Source organism: Halichoeres trimaculatus, unplaced genomic scaffold (assembly GCF_033239565.1).
Source record: "Halichoeres trimaculatus isolate MK-OKI-2021-1 unplaced genomic scaffold, fHalTri1.1 fHalTri1_scaffold_10, whole genome shotgun sequence".
In the NCBI taxonomy this organism is placed as follows: Eukaryota; Metazoa; Chordata; class Actinopteri; order Labriformes; family Labridae; genus Halichoeres; species Halichoeres trimaculatus.
In genome coordinates this window covers 5,446,414-5,460,525 of record NW_027437187.1, presented here as the reverse complement: position 1 = coordinate 5,460,525, position 14,112 = coordinate 5,446,414, and the positions used below count along the sequence as shown (strand labels likewise).

At 54.2% G+C, this 14,112-nt stretch overlaps 21 non-coding genes across 21 annotated transcripts; all 21 read right to left on the bottom strand.

Moving 5' to 3' along the window:
- Positions 1-140: 140 nt before the first annotated feature.
- On the bottom strand, positions 141-255 carry LOC141797188 (U5 spliceosomal RNA). Its single transcript, XR_012598936.1, has one exon. It is a non-coding gene; the product is annotated as a U5 spliceosomal RNA (small nuclear RNA).
- A 568-nt stretch (positions 256-823) lies between these two features.
- LOC141797187 (U5 spliceosomal RNA) lies at positions 824-938 on the bottom strand. Its single transcript, XR_012598935.1, has one exon. It is a non-coding gene; the product is annotated as a U5 spliceosomal RNA (small nuclear RNA).
- Positions 939-1,506: 568 nt separating this feature from the next.
- Positions 1,507-1,621, bottom strand: LOC141797256 (U5 spliceosomal RNA). The gene has a single exon (XR_012599000.1). It is a non-coding gene; the product is annotated as a U5 spliceosomal RNA (small nuclear RNA).
- Positions 1,622-2,188: 567 nt separating this feature from the next.
- LOC141797246 (U5 spliceosomal RNA) lies at positions 2,189-2,303 on the bottom strand. The gene has a single exon (XR_012598991.1). It is a non-coding gene; the product is annotated as a U5 spliceosomal RNA (small nuclear RNA).
- Positions 2,304-2,870: 567 nt separating this feature from the next.
- On the bottom strand, positions 2,871-2,985 carry LOC141797245 (U5 spliceosomal RNA). The gene has a single exon (XR_012598990.1). It is a non-coding gene; the product is annotated as a U5 spliceosomal RNA (small nuclear RNA).
- Positions 2,986-3,552: 567 nt separating this feature from the next.
- Positions 3,553-3,667, bottom strand: LOC141797186 (U5 spliceosomal RNA). The gene has a single exon (XR_012598934.1). It is a non-coding gene; the product is annotated as a U5 spliceosomal RNA (small nuclear RNA).
- Positions 3,668-4,234: 567 nt separating this feature from the next.
- Positions 4,235-4,349, bottom strand: LOC141797244 (U5 spliceosomal RNA). The gene has a single exon (XR_012598989.1). It is a non-coding gene; the product is annotated as a U5 spliceosomal RNA (small nuclear RNA).
- A 567-nt stretch (positions 4,350-4,916) lies between these two features.
- On the bottom strand, positions 4,917-5,031 carry LOC141797184 (U5 spliceosomal RNA). Its single transcript, XR_012598932.1, has one exon. It is a non-coding gene; the product is annotated as a U5 spliceosomal RNA (small nuclear RNA).
- Positions 5,032-5,598: 567 nt separating this feature from the next.
- LOC141797242 (U5 spliceosomal RNA) lies at positions 5,599-5,713 on the bottom strand. Its single transcript, XR_012598987.1, has one exon. It is a non-coding gene; the product is annotated as a U5 spliceosomal RNA (small nuclear RNA).
- A 563-nt stretch (positions 5,714-6,276) lies between these two features.
- Positions 6,277-6,391, bottom strand: LOC141797183 (U5 spliceosomal RNA). Its single transcript, XR_012598931.1, has one exon. It is a non-coding gene; the product is annotated as a U5 spliceosomal RNA (small nuclear RNA).
- Positions 6,392-6,959: 568 nt separating this feature from the next.
- On the bottom strand, positions 6,960-7,074 carry LOC141797182 (U5 spliceosomal RNA). The gene has a single exon (XR_012598930.1). It is a non-coding gene; the product is annotated as a U5 spliceosomal RNA (small nuclear RNA).
- A 568-nt stretch (positions 7,075-7,642) lies between these two features.
- LOC141797241 (U5 spliceosomal RNA) lies at positions 7,643-7,757 on the bottom strand. The gene has a single exon (XR_012598986.1). It is a non-coding gene; the product is annotated as a U5 spliceosomal RNA (small nuclear RNA).
- Positions 7,758-8,317: 560 nt separating this feature from the next.
- On the bottom strand, positions 8,318-8,432 carry LOC141797181 (U5 spliceosomal RNA). Its single transcript, XR_012598929.1, has one exon. It is a non-coding gene; the product is annotated as a U5 spliceosomal RNA (small nuclear RNA).
- A 568-nt stretch (positions 8,433-9,000) lies between these two features.
- On the bottom strand, positions 9,001-9,115 carry LOC141797180 (U5 spliceosomal RNA). Its single transcript, XR_012598928.1, has one exon. It is a non-coding gene; the product is annotated as a U5 spliceosomal RNA (small nuclear RNA).
- A 567-nt stretch (positions 9,116-9,682) lies between these two features.
- LOC141797240 (U5 spliceosomal RNA) lies at positions 9,683-9,797 on the bottom strand. The gene has a single exon (XR_012598985.1). It is a non-coding gene; the product is annotated as a U5 spliceosomal RNA (small nuclear RNA).
- A 563-nt stretch (positions 9,798-10,360) lies between these two features.
- On the bottom strand, positions 10,361-10,475 carry LOC141797324 (U5 spliceosomal RNA). The gene has a single exon (XR_012599066.1). It is a non-coding gene; the product is annotated as a U5 spliceosomal RNA (small nuclear RNA).
- Positions 10,476-11,043: 568 nt separating this feature from the next.
- LOC141797323 (U5 spliceosomal RNA) lies at positions 11,044-11,158 on the bottom strand. The gene has a single exon (XR_012599065.1). It is a non-coding gene; the product is annotated as a U5 spliceosomal RNA (small nuclear RNA).
- A 568-nt stretch (positions 11,159-11,726) lies between these two features.
- Positions 11,727-11,841, bottom strand: LOC141797239 (U5 spliceosomal RNA). The gene has a single exon (XR_012598984.1). It is a non-coding gene; the product is annotated as a U5 spliceosomal RNA (small nuclear RNA).
- A 567-nt stretch (positions 11,842-12,408) lies between these two features.
- On the bottom strand, positions 12,409-12,523 carry LOC141797322 (U5 spliceosomal RNA). Its single transcript, XR_012599064.1, has one exon. It is a non-coding gene; the product is annotated as a U5 spliceosomal RNA (small nuclear RNA).
- Positions 12,524-13,082: 559 nt separating this feature from the next.
- Positions 13,083-13,197, bottom strand: LOC141797258 (U5 spliceosomal RNA). The gene has a single exon (XR_012599003.1). It is a non-coding gene; the product is annotated as a U5 spliceosomal RNA (small nuclear RNA).
- A 567-nt stretch (positions 13,198-13,764) lies between these two features.
- Positions 13,765-13,879, bottom strand: LOC141797321 (U5 spliceosomal RNA). The gene has a single exon (XR_012599063.1). It is a non-coding gene; the product is annotated as a U5 spliceosomal RNA (small nuclear RNA).
- Positions 13,880-14,112: the final 233 nt, after the last annotated feature.

Here is a 14,112-nt window from a genome sequence, read left to right as displayed (position 1 = left end):
AGTGCCAGAGCACTCCTTGGCCATTGCCACCAGCGCCATCTAGCCAAGCTGCCTCAGACTTGGACGGCACCCCTGGAGAAGTGCAGTGCTTTTCCAGTCCTCCATTGTATGTTTCTTTTGCTCCTCACAAGTCGCAGAGGCTCAGCCGAATGGCCGAGCCAGCCAAAAATAGATACAACTCAAGAGTGTTCCTCTCCACGGAAGTCTTTAGTAAAAGGCGAAAGACTTGTGCGCTATGAAGAGAAACCCGAGTGGATACGGCTCTCTACCCAAGAGCAGCCCGACACAGGTCTGGCCCCAGCCACTACCTTCACGGTGAGCTGCGCTCAGCTCCTGGCCTGCAAGGCCACTTGTGCTCTCCCACAACCCTGTCTGCCAGCCTGCCAGCCAGCCTGCCTGCCTGTCTGCCTGTCTGCCTGTCTGCTCGCTAGTGTCATCAAAGGGCTTTATTGGATAGAAATTCGGACAATTTAAGGCCCGCCTCTTAGCTGCAGGAACCTGTGGAAAGCTCAGGCTCTAGCACAGCCACTGTAGAATTTCAGAAAAGAAGGGAAGTGATCTGCCATGCACATGCAAGGGCAAAAAAGCTCCAACTCTTCATCCAAGCCACAAGGCTTAAGAAGCAGTAACACCAAGCCCTGGGTCACTCCAGACCCCCCACCAGCATGTTTCTGGCACTATGCAGTGCCAGAGCACTCCTTGGCCATTGCCACCAGCGCCATCTAGCCAAGCTGCCTCAGACTTGGACGGCACCCCTGGAGAAGTGCAGTGCTTTTCCAGTCCTCCATTGTATGTTTCTTTTGCTCCTCACAAGTCGCAGAGGCTCAGCCGAATGGCCGAGCCAGCCAAAAATAGATACAACTCAAGAGTGTTCCTCTCCACGGAAGTCTTTAGTAAAAGGCGAAAGACTTGTGCGCTATGAAGAGAAACCCGAGTGGATACGGCTCTCTACCCAAGAGCAGCCCGACACAGGTCTGGCCCCAGCCACTACCTTCACGGTGAGCTGCGCTCAGCTCCTGGCCTGCAAGGCCACTTGTGCTCTCCCACAACCCTGTCTGCCAGCCTGCCAGCCAGCCTGCCTGCCTGTCTGCCTGTCTGCCTGTCTGCTCGCTAGTGTCATCAAAGGGCTTTATTGGATAGAAATTCGGACAATTTAAGGCCCGCCTCTTAGCTGCAGGAACCTGTGGAAAGCTCAGGCTCTAGCACAGCCACTGTAGAATTTCAGAAAAGAAGGGAAGTGATCTGCCATGCACATGCAAGGGCAAAAAAGCTCCAACTCTTCATCCAAGCCACAAGGCTTAAGAAGCAGTAACACCAAGCCCTGGGTCACTCCAGACCCCCCACCAGCATGTTTCTGGCACTATGCAGTGCCAGAGCACTCCTTGGCCATTGCCACCAGCGCCATCTAGCCAAGCTGCCTCAGACTTGGACGGCACCCCTGGAGAAGTGCAGTGCTTTTCCAGTCCTCCATTGTATGTTTCTTTTGCTCCTCACAAGTCGCAGAGGCTCAGCCGAATGGCCGAGCCAGCCAAAAATAGATACAACTCAAGAGTGTTCCTCTCCACGGAAGTCTTTAGTAAAAGGCGAAAGACTTGAGCGCTATGAAGAGAAACCCGAGTGGATACGGCTCTCTACCCAAGAGCAGCCCGACACAGGTCTGGCCCCAGCCACTACCTTCACGGTGAGCTGCGCTCAGCTCCTGGCCTGCAAGGCCACTTGTGCTCTCCCACAACCCTGTCTGCCAGCCTGCCAGCCAACCTGCCTGCCTGTCTGCCTGTCTGCCTGTCTGCTCGCTAGTGTCATCAAAGGCTTTATTGGATAGAAATTCGGACAATTTAAGGCCCGCCTCTTAGCTGCAGGAACCTGTGGAAAGCTCAGGCTCTAGCACAGCCACTGTAGAATTTCAGAAAAGAAGGGAAGTGATCTGCCATGCACATGCAAGGGCAAAAAAGCTCCAACTCTTCATCCAAGCCACAAGGCTTAAGAAGCAGTAACACCAAGCCCTGGGTCACTCCAGACCCCCCACCAGCATGTTTCTGGCACTATGCAGTGCCAGAGCACTCCTTGGCCATTGCCACCAGCGCCATCTAGCCAAGCTGCCTCAGACTTGGACGGCACCCCTGGAGAAGTGCAGTGCTTTTCCAGTCCTCCATTGTATGTTTCTTTTGCTCCTCACAAGTCGCAGAGGCTCAGCCGAATGGCCGAGCCAGCCAAAAATAGATACAACTCAAGAGTGTTCCTCTCCACGGAAGTCTTTAGTAAAAGGCGAAAGACTTGTGCGCTTTGAAGAGAAACCCGAGTGGATACGGCTCTCTACCCAAGAGCAGCCCGACACAGGTCTGGCCCCAGCCACTACCTTCACGGTGAGCTGCGCTCAGCTCCTGGCCTGCAAGGCCACTTGTGCTCTCCCACAACCCTGTCTGCCAGCCAGCCAGCCAGCCTGCCAGCCTGCCTGCCTGTCTGCCTGTCTGCTCGCTAGTGTCATCAAAGGCTTTATTGGATAGAAATTCGGACAATTTAAGGCCCGCCTCTTAGCTGCAGGAACCTTTGGAAAGCTCAGGCTCTAGCACAGCCACTGTAGAATTTCAGAAAAGAAGGGAAGTGATCTGCCATGCACATGCAAGGGCAAAAAAGCTCCAACTCTTCATCCAAGCCACAAGGCTTAAGAAGCAGTAACACCAAGCCCTGGGTCACTCCAGACCCCCCACCAGCATGTTTCTGGCACTATGCAGTGCCAGAGCACTCCTTGGCCATTGCCACCAGTGCCATCTAGCCAAGCTGCCTCAGACTTGGACGGCACCCCTGGAGAAGTGCAGTGCTTTTCCAGTCCTCCATTGTATGTTTCCTTTGCTCCTCACAAGTCGCAGAGGCTCAGCCGAATGGCCGAGCCAGCCAAAAATAGATACAACTCAAGAGTGTTCCTCTCCACGGAAGTCTTTAGTAAAAGGCGAAAGACTTGTGCGCTTTGAAGAGAAACCCGAGTGGATACGGCTCTGTACCCAAGAGCAGCCCGACACAGGTCTGGCCCCAGCCACTACCTTCACGGTGAGCTGCGCTCAGCTCCTGGCCTGCAAGGCCACTTGTGCTCTCCCACAACCCTGTCTGCCAGCCTGCCAGCCAGCCTGCCTGCCTGTCTGCCTGTCTGCCTGTCTGCTCGCTAGTGTCATCAAAGGCTTTATTGGATAGAAATTCGGACAATTTAAGGCCCGCCTCTTAGCTGCAGGAACCTGTGGAAAGCTCAGGCTCTAGCACAGCCACTGTAGAATTTCAGAAAAGAAGGGAAGTGATCTGCCATGCACATGCAAGGGCAAAAAAGCTCCAACTCTTCATCCAAGCCACAAGGCTTAAGAAGCAGTAACACCAAGCCCTGGGTCACTCCAGACCCCCCACCAGCATGTTTCTGGCACTATGCAGTGCCAGAGCACTCCTTGGCCATTGCCACCAGCGCCATCTAGCCAAGCTGCCTCAGACTTGGACGGCACCCCTGGAGAAGTGCAGTGCTTTTCCAGTCCTCCATTGTATGTTTCTTTTGCTCCTCACAAGTCGCAGAGGCTCAGCCGAATGGCCGAGCCAGCCAAAAATAGATACAACTCAAGAGTGTTCCTCTCCACGGAAGTCTTTAGTAAAAGGCGAAAGACTTGTGCGCTATGAAGAGAAACCCGAGTGGATACGGCTCTCTACCCAAGAGCAGCCCGACACAGGTCTGGCCCCAGCCACTACCTTCACGGTGAGCTGCGCTCAGCTCCTGGCCTGCAAGGCCACTTGTGCTCTCCCACAACCCTGTCTGCCAGCCAGCCAGCCAGCCTGCCAGCCTGCCTGCCTGTCTGCCTGTCTGCTCGCTAGTGTCATCAAAGGCTTTATTGGATAGAAATTCGGACAATTTAAGGCCCGCCTCTTAGCTGCAGGAACCTGTGGAAAGCTCAGGCTCTAGCACAGCCACTGTAGAATTTCAGAAAAGAAGGGAAGTGATCTGCCATGCACATGCAAGGGCAAAAAAGCTCCAACTCTTCATCCAAGCCACAAGGCTTAAGAAGCAGTAACACCAAGCCCTGGGTCACTCCAGACCCCCCACCAGCATGTTTCTGGCACTATGCAGTGCCAGAGCACTCCTTGGCCATTGCCACCAGCGCCATCTAGCCAAGCTGCCTCAGACTTGGACGGCACCCCTGGAGAAGTGCAGTGCTTTTCCAGTCCTCCATTGTATGTTTCCTTTGCTCCTCACAAGTCGCAGAGGCTCAGCCGAATGGCCGAGCCAGCCAAAAATAGATACAACTCAAGAGTGTTCCTCTCCACGGAAGTCTTTAGTAAAAGGCGAAAGACTTGTGCGCTTTGAAGAGAAACCCGAGTGGATACGGCTCTGTACCCAAGAGCAGCCCGACACAGGTCTGGCCCCAGCCACTACCTTCACGGTGAGCTGCGCTCAGCTCCTGGCCTGCAAGGCCACTTGTGCTCTCCCACAACCCTGTCTGCCAGCCTGCCAGCCAGCCTGCCTGCCTGTCTGCCTGTCTGCCTGTCTGCTCGCTAAAGTCATCAAAGGCTTTATTGGATAGAAATTTGGACAATTTAAGGCCCGCCTCTTAGCTGCAGGAACCTGTGGAAAGCTCAGGCTCTAGCACAGCCACTGTAGAATTTCAGAAAAGAAGGGAAGTGATCTGCCATGCACATGCAAGGGCAAAAAAGCTCCAACTCTTCATCCAAGCCACAAGGCTTAAGAAGCAGTAACACCAAGCCCTGGGTCACTCCAGACCCCCCACCAGCATGTTTCTGGCACTATGCAGTGCCAGAGCACTCCTTGGCCATTGCCACCAGCGCCATCTAGCCAAGCTGCCTCAGACTTGGACGGCACCCCTGGAGAAGTGCAGTGCTTTTCCAGTCCTCCATTGTATGTTTCTTTTGCTCCTCACAAGTCGCAGAGGCTCAGCCGAATGGCCGAGCCAGCCAAAAATAGATACAACTCAAGAGTGTTCCTCTCCACGGAAGTCTTTAGTAAAAGGCGAAAGACTTGTGCGCTATGAAGAGAAACCCGAGTGGATACGGCTCTCTACCCAAGAGCAGCCCGACACAGGTCTGGCCCCAGCCACTACCTTCACGGTGAGCTGCGCTCAGCTCCTGGCCTGCAAGGCCACTTGTGCTCTCCCACAACCCTGTCTGCCAGCCTGCCAGCCAGCCTGCCAGCCTGCCTGCCTGTCTGCCTGTCTGCTCGCTAGTGTCATCAAAGGCTTTATTGGATAGAAATTCGGACAATTTAAGGCCCGCCTCTTAGCTGCAGGAACCTGTGGAAAGCTCAGGCTCTAGCACAGCCACTGTAGAATTTCAGAAAAGAAGGGAAGTGATCTGCCATGCACATGCAAGGGCAAAAAAGCTCCAACTCTTCATCCAAGCCACAAGGCTTAAGAAGCAGTAACACCAAGCCCTGGGTCACTCCAGACCCCCCACCAGCATGTTTCTGGCACTATGCAGTGCCAGAGCACTCCTTGGCCATTGCCACCAGTGCCATCTAGCCAAGCTGCCTCAGACTTGGACGGCACCCCTGGAGAAGTGCAGTGCTTTTCCAGTCCTCCATTGTATGTTTCCTTTGCTCCTCACAAGTCGCAGAGGCTCAGCCGAATGGCCGAGCCAGCCAAAAATAGATACAACTCAAGAGTGTTCCTCTCCACGGAAGTCTTTAGTAAAAGGCGAAAGACTTGTGCGCTTTGAAGAGAAACCCGAGTGGATACGGCTCTCTACCCAAGAGCAGCCCGACACAGGTCTGGCCCCAGCCACTACCTTCACGGTGAGCTGCGCTCAGCTCCTGGCCTGCAAGGCCACTTGTGCTCTCCCACAACCCTGTCTGCCAGCCTGCCAGCCAGCCTGCCTGTCTGTCTGCCTGTCTGCCTGTCTGCTCGCTAAAGTCATCAAAGGCTTTATTGGATAGAAATTCGGACAATTTAAAGCCTCTTAGCTGCAGGAACCTGTGGAAAGCTCAGGCTCTAGCACAGCCACTGTAGAATTTCAGAAAAGAAGGGAAGTGATCTGCCATGCACATGCAAGGGCAAAAAAGCTCCAACTCTTCATCCAAGCCACAAGGCTTAAGAAGCAGTAACACCAAGCCCTGGGTCACTCCAGACCCCCCACCAGCATGTTTCTGGCACTATGCAGTGCCAGAGCACTCCTTGGCCATTGCCACCAGCGCCATCTAGCCAAGCTGCCTCAGACTTGGACGGCACCCCTGGAGAAGTGCAGTGCTTTTCCAGTCCTCCATTGTATGTTTCTTTTGCTCCTCACAAGTCGCAGAGGCTCAGCCGAATGGCCGAGCCAGCCAAAAATAGATACAACTCAAGAGTGTTCCTCTCCACGGAAGTCTTTAGTAAAAGGCGAAAGACTTGTGCGCTATGAAGAGAAACCCGAGTGGATACGGCTCTCTACCCAAGAGCAGCCCGACACAGGTCTGGCCCCAGCCACTACCTTCACGGTGAGCTGCGCTCAGCTCCTGGCCTGCAAGGCCACTTGTGCTCTCCCACAACCCTGTCTGCCAGCCTGCCAGCCAGCCTGCCTGCCTGTCTGCCTGTCTGCCTGTCTGCTCGCTAGTGTCATCAAAGGGCTTTATTGGATAGAAATTCGGACAATTTAAGGCCCGCCTCTTAGCTGCAGGAACCTGTGGAAAGCTCAGGCTCTAGCACAGCCACTGTAGAATTTCAGAAAAGAAGGGAAGTGATCTGCCATGCACATGCAAGGGCAAAAAAGCTCCAACTCTTCATCCAAGCCACAAGGCTTAAGAAGCAGTAACACCAAGCCCTGGGTCACTCCAGACCCCCCACCAGCATGTTTCTGGCACTATGCAGTGCCAGAGCACTCCTTGGCCATTGCCACCAGCGCCATCTAGCCAAGCTGCCTCAGACTTGGACGGCACCCCTGGAGAAGTGCAGTGCTTTTCCAGTCCTCCATTGTATGTTTCTTTTGCTCCTCACAAGTCGCAGAGGCTCAGCCGAATGGCCGAGCCAGCCAAAAATAGATACAACTCAAGAGTGTTCCTCTCCACGGAAGTCTTTAGTAAAAGGCGAAAGACTTGTGCGCTATGAAGAGAAACCCGAGTGGATACGGCTCTCTACCCAAGAGCAGCCCGACACAGGTCTGGCCCCAGCCACTACCTTCACGGTGAGCTGCGCTCAGCTCCTGGCCTGCAAGGCCACTTGTGCTCTCCCACAACCCTGTCTGCCAGCCTGCCAGCCAACCTGCCTGCCTGTCTGCCTGTCTGCCTGTCTGCTCGCTAGTGTCATCAAAGGGCTTTATTGGATAGAAATTCGGACAATTTAAGGCCCGCCTCTTAGCTGCAGGAACCTGTGGAAAGCTCAGGCTCTAGCACAGCCACTGTAGAATTTCAGAAAAGAAGGGAAGTGATCTGCCATGCACATGCAAGGGCAAAAAAGCTCCAACTCTTCATCCAAGCCACAAGGCTTAAGAAGCAGTAACACCAAGCCCTGGGTCACTCCAGACCCCCCACCAGCATGTTTCTGGCACTATGCAGTGCCAGAGCACTCCTTGGCCATTGCCACCAGCGCCATCTAGCCAAGCTGCCTCAGACTTGGACGGCACCCCTGGAGAAGTGCAGTGCTTTTCCAGTCCTCCATTGTATGTTTCCTTTGCTCCTCACAAGTCGCAGAGGCTCAGCCGAATGGCCGAGCCAGCCAAAAATAGATACAACTCAAGAGTGTTCCTCTCCACGGAAGTCTTTAGTAAAAGGCGAAAGACTTGTGCGCTTTGAAGAGAAACCCGAGTGGATACGGCTCTGTACCCAAGAGCAGCCCGACACAGGTCTGGCCCCAGCCACTACCTTCACGGTGAGCTGCGCTCAGCTCCTGGCCTGCAAGGCCACTTGTGCTCTCCCACAACCCTGTCTGCCAGCCTGCCAGCCAGCCTGCCTGCCTGTCTGCCTGTCTGCTCGCTAGTGTCATCAAAGGGCTTTATTAGATAGAAATTCGGACAATTTAAGGCCCGCCTCTTAGCTGCAGGAACCTGTGGAAAGCTCAGGCTCTAGCACAGCCACTGTAGAATTTCAGAAAAGAAGGGAAGTGATCTGCCATGCACATGCAAGGGCAAAAAAGCTCCAACTCTTCATCCAAGCCACAAGGCTTAAGAAGCAGTAACACCAAGCCCTGGGTCACTCCAGACCCCCCACCAGCATGTTTCTGGCACTATGCAGTGCCAGAGCACTCCTTGGCCATTGCCACCAGCGCCATCTAGCCAAGCTGCCTCAGACTTGGACGGCACCCCTGGAGAAGTGCAGTGCTTTTCCAGTCCTCCATTGTATGTTTCTTTTGCTCCTCACAAGTCGCAGAGGCTCAGCCGAATGGCCGAGCCAGCCAAAAATAGATACAACTCAAGAGTGTTCCTCTCCACGGAAGTCTTTAGTAAAAGGCGAAAGACTTGTGCGCTATGAAGAGAAACCCGAGTGGATACGGCTCTCTACCCAAGAGCAGCCCGACACAGGTCTGGCCCCAGCCACTACCTTCACGGTGAGCTGCGCTCAGCTCCTGGCCTGCAAGGCCACTTGTGCTCTCCCACAACCCTGTCTGCCAGCCTGCCAGCCAGCCTGCCTGCCTGTCTGCCTGTCTGCCTGTCTGCTCGCTAGTGTCATCAAAGGGCTTTATTGGATAGAAATTCAGACAATTTAAGGCCCGCCTCTTAGCTGCAGGAACCTGTGGAAAGCTCAGGCTCTAGCACAGCCACTGTAGAATTTCAGAAAAGAAGGGAAGTGATCTGCCATGCACATGCAAGGGCAAAAAAGCTCCAACTCTTCATCCAAGCCACAAGGCTTAAGAAGCAGTAACACCAAGCCCTGGGTCACTCCAGACCCCCCACCAGCATGTTTCTGGCACTATGCAGTGCCAGAGCACTCCTTGGCCATTGCCACCAGCGCCATCTAGCCAAGCTGCCTCAGACTTGGACGGCACCCCTGGAGAAGTGCAGTGCTTTTCCAGTCCTCCATTGTATGTTTCTTTTGCTCCTCACAAGTCGCAGAGGCTCAGCCGAATGGCCGAGCCAGCCAAAAATAGATACAACTCAAGAGTGTTCCTCTCCACGGAAGTCTTTAGTAAAAGGCGAAAGACTTGTGCGCTATGAAGAGAAACCCGAGTGGATACGGCTCTCTACCCAAGAGCAGCCCGACACAGGTCTGGCCCCAGCCACTACCTTCACGGTGAGCTGCGCTCAGCTCCTGGCCTGCAAGGCCACTTGTGCTCTCCCACAACCCTGTCTGCCAGCCAGCCAGCCAGCCTGCCAGCCTGCCTGCCTGTCTGCCTGTCTGCTCGCTAGTGTCATCAAAGGCTTTATTGGATAGAAATTCGGACAATTTAAGGCCCGCCTCTTAGCTGCAGGAACCTGTGGAAAGCTCAGGCTCTAGCACAGCCACTGTAGAATTTCAGAAAAGAAGGGAAGTGATCTGCCATGCACATGCAAGGGCAAAAAAGCTCCAACTCTTCATCCAAGCCACAAGGCTTAAGAAGCAGTAACACCAAGCCCTGGGTCACTCCAGACCCCCCACCAGCATGTTTCTGGCACTATGCAGTGCCAGAGCACTCCTTGGCCATTGCCACCAGTGCCATCTAGCCAAGCTGCCTCAGACTTGGACGGCACCCCTGGAGAAGTGCAGTGCTTTTCCAGTCCTCCATTGTATGTTTCCTTTGCTCCTCACAAGTCGCAGAGGCTCAGCCGAATGGCCGAGCCAGCCAAAAATAGATACAACTCAAGAGTGTTCCTCTCCACGGAAGTCTTTAGTAAAAGGCGAAAGACTTGTGCGCTTTGAAGAGAAACCCGAGTGGATACGGCTCTCTACCCAAGAGCAGCCCGACACAGGTCTGGCCCCAGCCACTACCTTCACGGTGAGCTGCGCTCAGCTCCTGGCCTGCAAGGCCACTTGTGCTCTCCCACAACCCTGTCTGCCAGCCTGCCAGCCAGCCTGCCTGTCTGTCTGCCTGTCTGCCTGTCTGCCCGCTAAAGTCATCAAAGGCTTTATTGGATAGAAATTCGGACAATTTAAAGCCTCTTAGCTGCAGGAACCTGTGGAAAGCTCAGGCTCTAGCACAGCCACTGTAGAATTTCAGAAAAGAAGGGAAGTGATCTGCCATGCACATGCAAGGGCAAAAAAGCTCCAACTCTTCATCCAAGCCACAAGGCTTAAGAAGCAGTAACACCAAGCCCTGGGTCACTCCAGACCCCCCACCAGCATGTTTCTGGCACTATGCAGTGCCAGAGCACTCCTTGGCCATTGCCACCAGCGCCATCTAGCCAAGCTGCCTCAGACTTGGACGGCACCCCTGGAGAAGTGCAGTGCTTTTCCAGTCCTCCATTGTATGTTTCTTTTGCTCCTCACAAGTCGCAGAGGCTCAGCCGAATGGCCGAGCCAGCCAAAAATAGATACAACTCAAGAGTGTTCCTCTCCACGGAAGTCTTTAGTAAAAGGCGAAAGACTTGTGCGCTATGAAGAGAAACCCGAGTGGATACGGCTCTCTACCCAAGAGCAGCCCGACACAGGTCTGGCCCCAGCCACTACCTTCACGGTGAGCTGCGCTCAGCTCCTGGCCTGCAAGGCCACTTGTGCTCTCCCACAACCCTGTCTGCCAGCCTGCCAGCCAGCCTGCCTGCCTGTCTGCCTGTCTGCCTGTCTGCTCGCTAGTGTCATAAAAGGGCTTTATTGGATAGAAATTCGGACAATTTAAGGCCCGCCTCTTAGCTGCAGGAACCTGTGGAAAGCTCAGGCTCTAGCACAGCCACTGTAGAATTTCAGAAAAGAAGGGAAGTGATCTGCCATGCACATGCAAGGGCAAAAAAGCTCCAACTCTTCATCCAAGCCACAAGGCTTAAGAAGCAGTAACACCAAGCCCTGGGTCACTCCAGACCCCCCACCAGCATGTTTCTGGCACTATGCAGTGCCAGAGCACTCCTTGGCCATTGCCACCAGCGCCATCTAGCCAAGCTGCCTCAGACTTGGACGGCACCCCTGGAGAAGTGCAGTGCTTTTCCAGTCCTCCATTGTATGTTTCTTTTGCTCCTCACAAGTCGCAGAGGCTCAGCCGAATGGCCGAGCCAGCCAAAAATAGATACAACTCAAGAGTGTTCCTCTCCACGGAAGTCTTTAGTAAAAGGCGAAAGACTTGTGCGCTATGAAGAGAAACCCGAGTGGATACGGCTCTCTACCCAAGAGCAGCCCGACACAGGTCTGGCCCCAGCCACTACCTTCACGGTGAGCTGCGCTCAGCTCCTGGCCTGCAAGGCCACTTGTGCTCTCCCACAACCCTGTCTGCCAGCCTGCCAGCCAACCTGCCTGCCTGTCTGCCTGTCTGCCTGTCTGCTCGCTAGTGTCATCAAAGGGCTTTATTGGATAGAAATTCGGACAATTTAAGGCCCGCCTCTTAGCTGCAGGAACCTGTGGAAAGCTCAGGCTCTAGCACAGCCACTGTAGAATTTCAGAAAAGAAGGGAAGTGATCTGCCATGCACATGCAAGGGCAAAAAAGCTCCAACTCTTCATCCAAGCCACAAGGCTTAAGAAGCAGTAACACCAAGCCCTGGGTCACTCCAGACCCCCCACCAGCATGTTTCTGGCACTATGCAGTGCCAGAGCACTCCTTGGCCATTGCCACCAGCGCCATCTAGCCAAGCTGCCTCAGACTTGGACGGCACCCCTGGAGAAGTGCAGTGCTTTTCCAGTCCTCCATTGTATGTTTCCTTTGCTCCTCACAAGTCGCAGAGGCTCAGCCGAATGGCCGAGCCAGCCAAAAATAGATACAACTCAAGAGTGTTCCTCTCCACGGAAGTCTTTAGTAAAAGGCGAAAGACTTGTGCGCTTTGAAGAGAAACCCGAGTGGATACGGCTCTCTACCCAAGAGCAGCCCGACACAGGTCTGGCCCCAGCCACTACCTTCACGGTGAGCTGCGCTCAGCTCCTGGCCTGCAAGGCCACTTGTGCTCTCCCACAACCCTGTCTGCCAGCCTGCCAGCCAGCCTGCCTGCCTGTCTGCCTGTCTGCCTGTCTGCTCGCTAAAGTCATCAAAGGCTTTATTGGATAGAAATTCGGACAATTTAAGGCCCGCCTCTTAGCTGCAGGAACCTGTGGAAAGCTCAGGCTCTAGCACAGCCACTGTAGAATTTCAGAAAAGAAGGGAAGTGATCTGCCATGCACATGCAAGGGCAAAAAAGCTCCAACTCTTCATCCAAGCCACAAGGCTTAAGAAGCAGTAACACCAAGCCCTGGGTCACTCCAGACCCCCCACCAGCATGTTTCTGGCACTATGCAGTGCCAGAGCACTCCTTGGCCATTGCCACCAGCGCCATCTAGCCAAGCTGCCTCAGACTTGGACGGCACCCCTGGAGAAGTGCAGTGCTTTTCCAGTCCTCCATTGTATGTTTCCTTTGCTCCTCACAAGTCGCAGAGGCTCAGCCGAATGGCCGAGCCAGCCAAAAATAGATACAACTCAAGAGTGTTCCTCTCCACGGAAGTCTTTAGTAAAAGGCGAAAGACTTGTGCGCTATGAAGAGAAACCCGAGTGGATACGGCTCTCTACCCAAGAGCAGCCCGACACAGGTCTGGCCCCAGCCACTACCTTCACGGTGAGCTGCGCTCAGCTCCTGGCCTGCAAGGCCACTTGTGCTCTCCCACAACCCTGTCTGCCAGCCTGCCAGCCAGCCTGCCTGCCTGTCTGCCTGTCTGCTTGCTAGTGTCATCAAAGGCTTTATTGGATAGAAATTCGGACAATTTAAGGCCCGCCTCTTAGCTGCAGGAACCTGTGGAAAGCTCAGGCTCTAGCACAGCCACTGTAGAATTTCAGAAAAGAAGGGAAGTGATCTGCCATGCACATGCAAGGGCAAAAAAGCTCCAACTTTTCATCCAAGCCACAAGGCTTAAGAAGCAGTAACACCAAGCCCTGGGTCACTCCAGACCCCCCACCAGCATGTTTCTGGCACTATGCAGTGCCAGAGCACTCCTTGGCCATTGCCACCAGCGCCATCTAGCCAAGCTGCCTCAGACTTGGACGGCACCCCTGGAGAAGTGCAGTGCTTTTCCAGTCCTCCATTGTATGTTTCCTTTGCTCCTCACAAGTCGCAGAGGCTCAGCCGAATGGCCGAGCCAGCCAGAAATAGATACAACTCAAGAGTGTTCCTCTCCACGGAAGTCTTTAGTAAAAGGCGAAAGACTTGTGCGCTATGAAGAGAAACCCGAGTGGATACGGCTCTCTACCCAAGAGCAGCCCGACACAGGTTTGGCCCCAGCCACTACCTTCACGGTGAGCTGCGCTCAGCTCCTGGCCTGCAAGGCCACTTGTGCTCTCCCACAACCCTGTCTGCCAGCCTGCCAGCCAGCCTGCCAGCCTGCCTGCCTGTCTGCCTGTCTGCTCGCTAAAGACATCAAAGGCTTTATTGGATAGAAATTCGGACAATTTAAGGCCCGCCTCTTAGCTGCAGGAACCTGTGGAAAGCTCAGGCTCTAGCACAGCCACTGTAGAATTTCAGATAAGAAGGGAAGTGATCTGCCATGCACATGCAAGGGCAAAAAAGCTCCAACTCTTCATCCAAGCCACAAGGCTTAAGAAGCAGTAACACCAAGCCCTGGGTCACTCCAGACCCCCCACCAGCATGTTTCTGGCACTATGCAGTGCCAGAGCACTCCTTGGCCATTGCCACCAGCGCCATCTAGCCAAGCTGCCTCAGACTTGGATGGCACCCCTGGAGAAGTGCAGTGCTTTTCCAGTCCTCCATTGTATGTTTCTTTTGCTCCTCACAAGTCGCAGAGGCTCAGCCGAATGGCCGAGCCAGCCAAAAATAGATACAACTCAAGAGTGTTCCTCTCCACGGAAGTCTTTAGTAAAAGGCGAAAGACTTGTGCGCTATGAAGAGAAACCCGAGTGGATACGGCTCTCCACCCAAGAGCAGCCCGACACAGGTCTGGCCCCAGCCACTACCTTCACGGTGAGCTGCGCTCAGCTCCTGGCCTGCAAGGCCACTTGTGCTCTCCCACAACCCTGTCTGCAAGCCTGCCAGCCAGCCTGCCTTCCTGTCTGCCTGTCTGCCTGTCTGCCTGTCTGCTCGCTAGTGTCATCAAAGGCTTTATTGGATAGAAATTCGGACAATTTAAGGCCCGC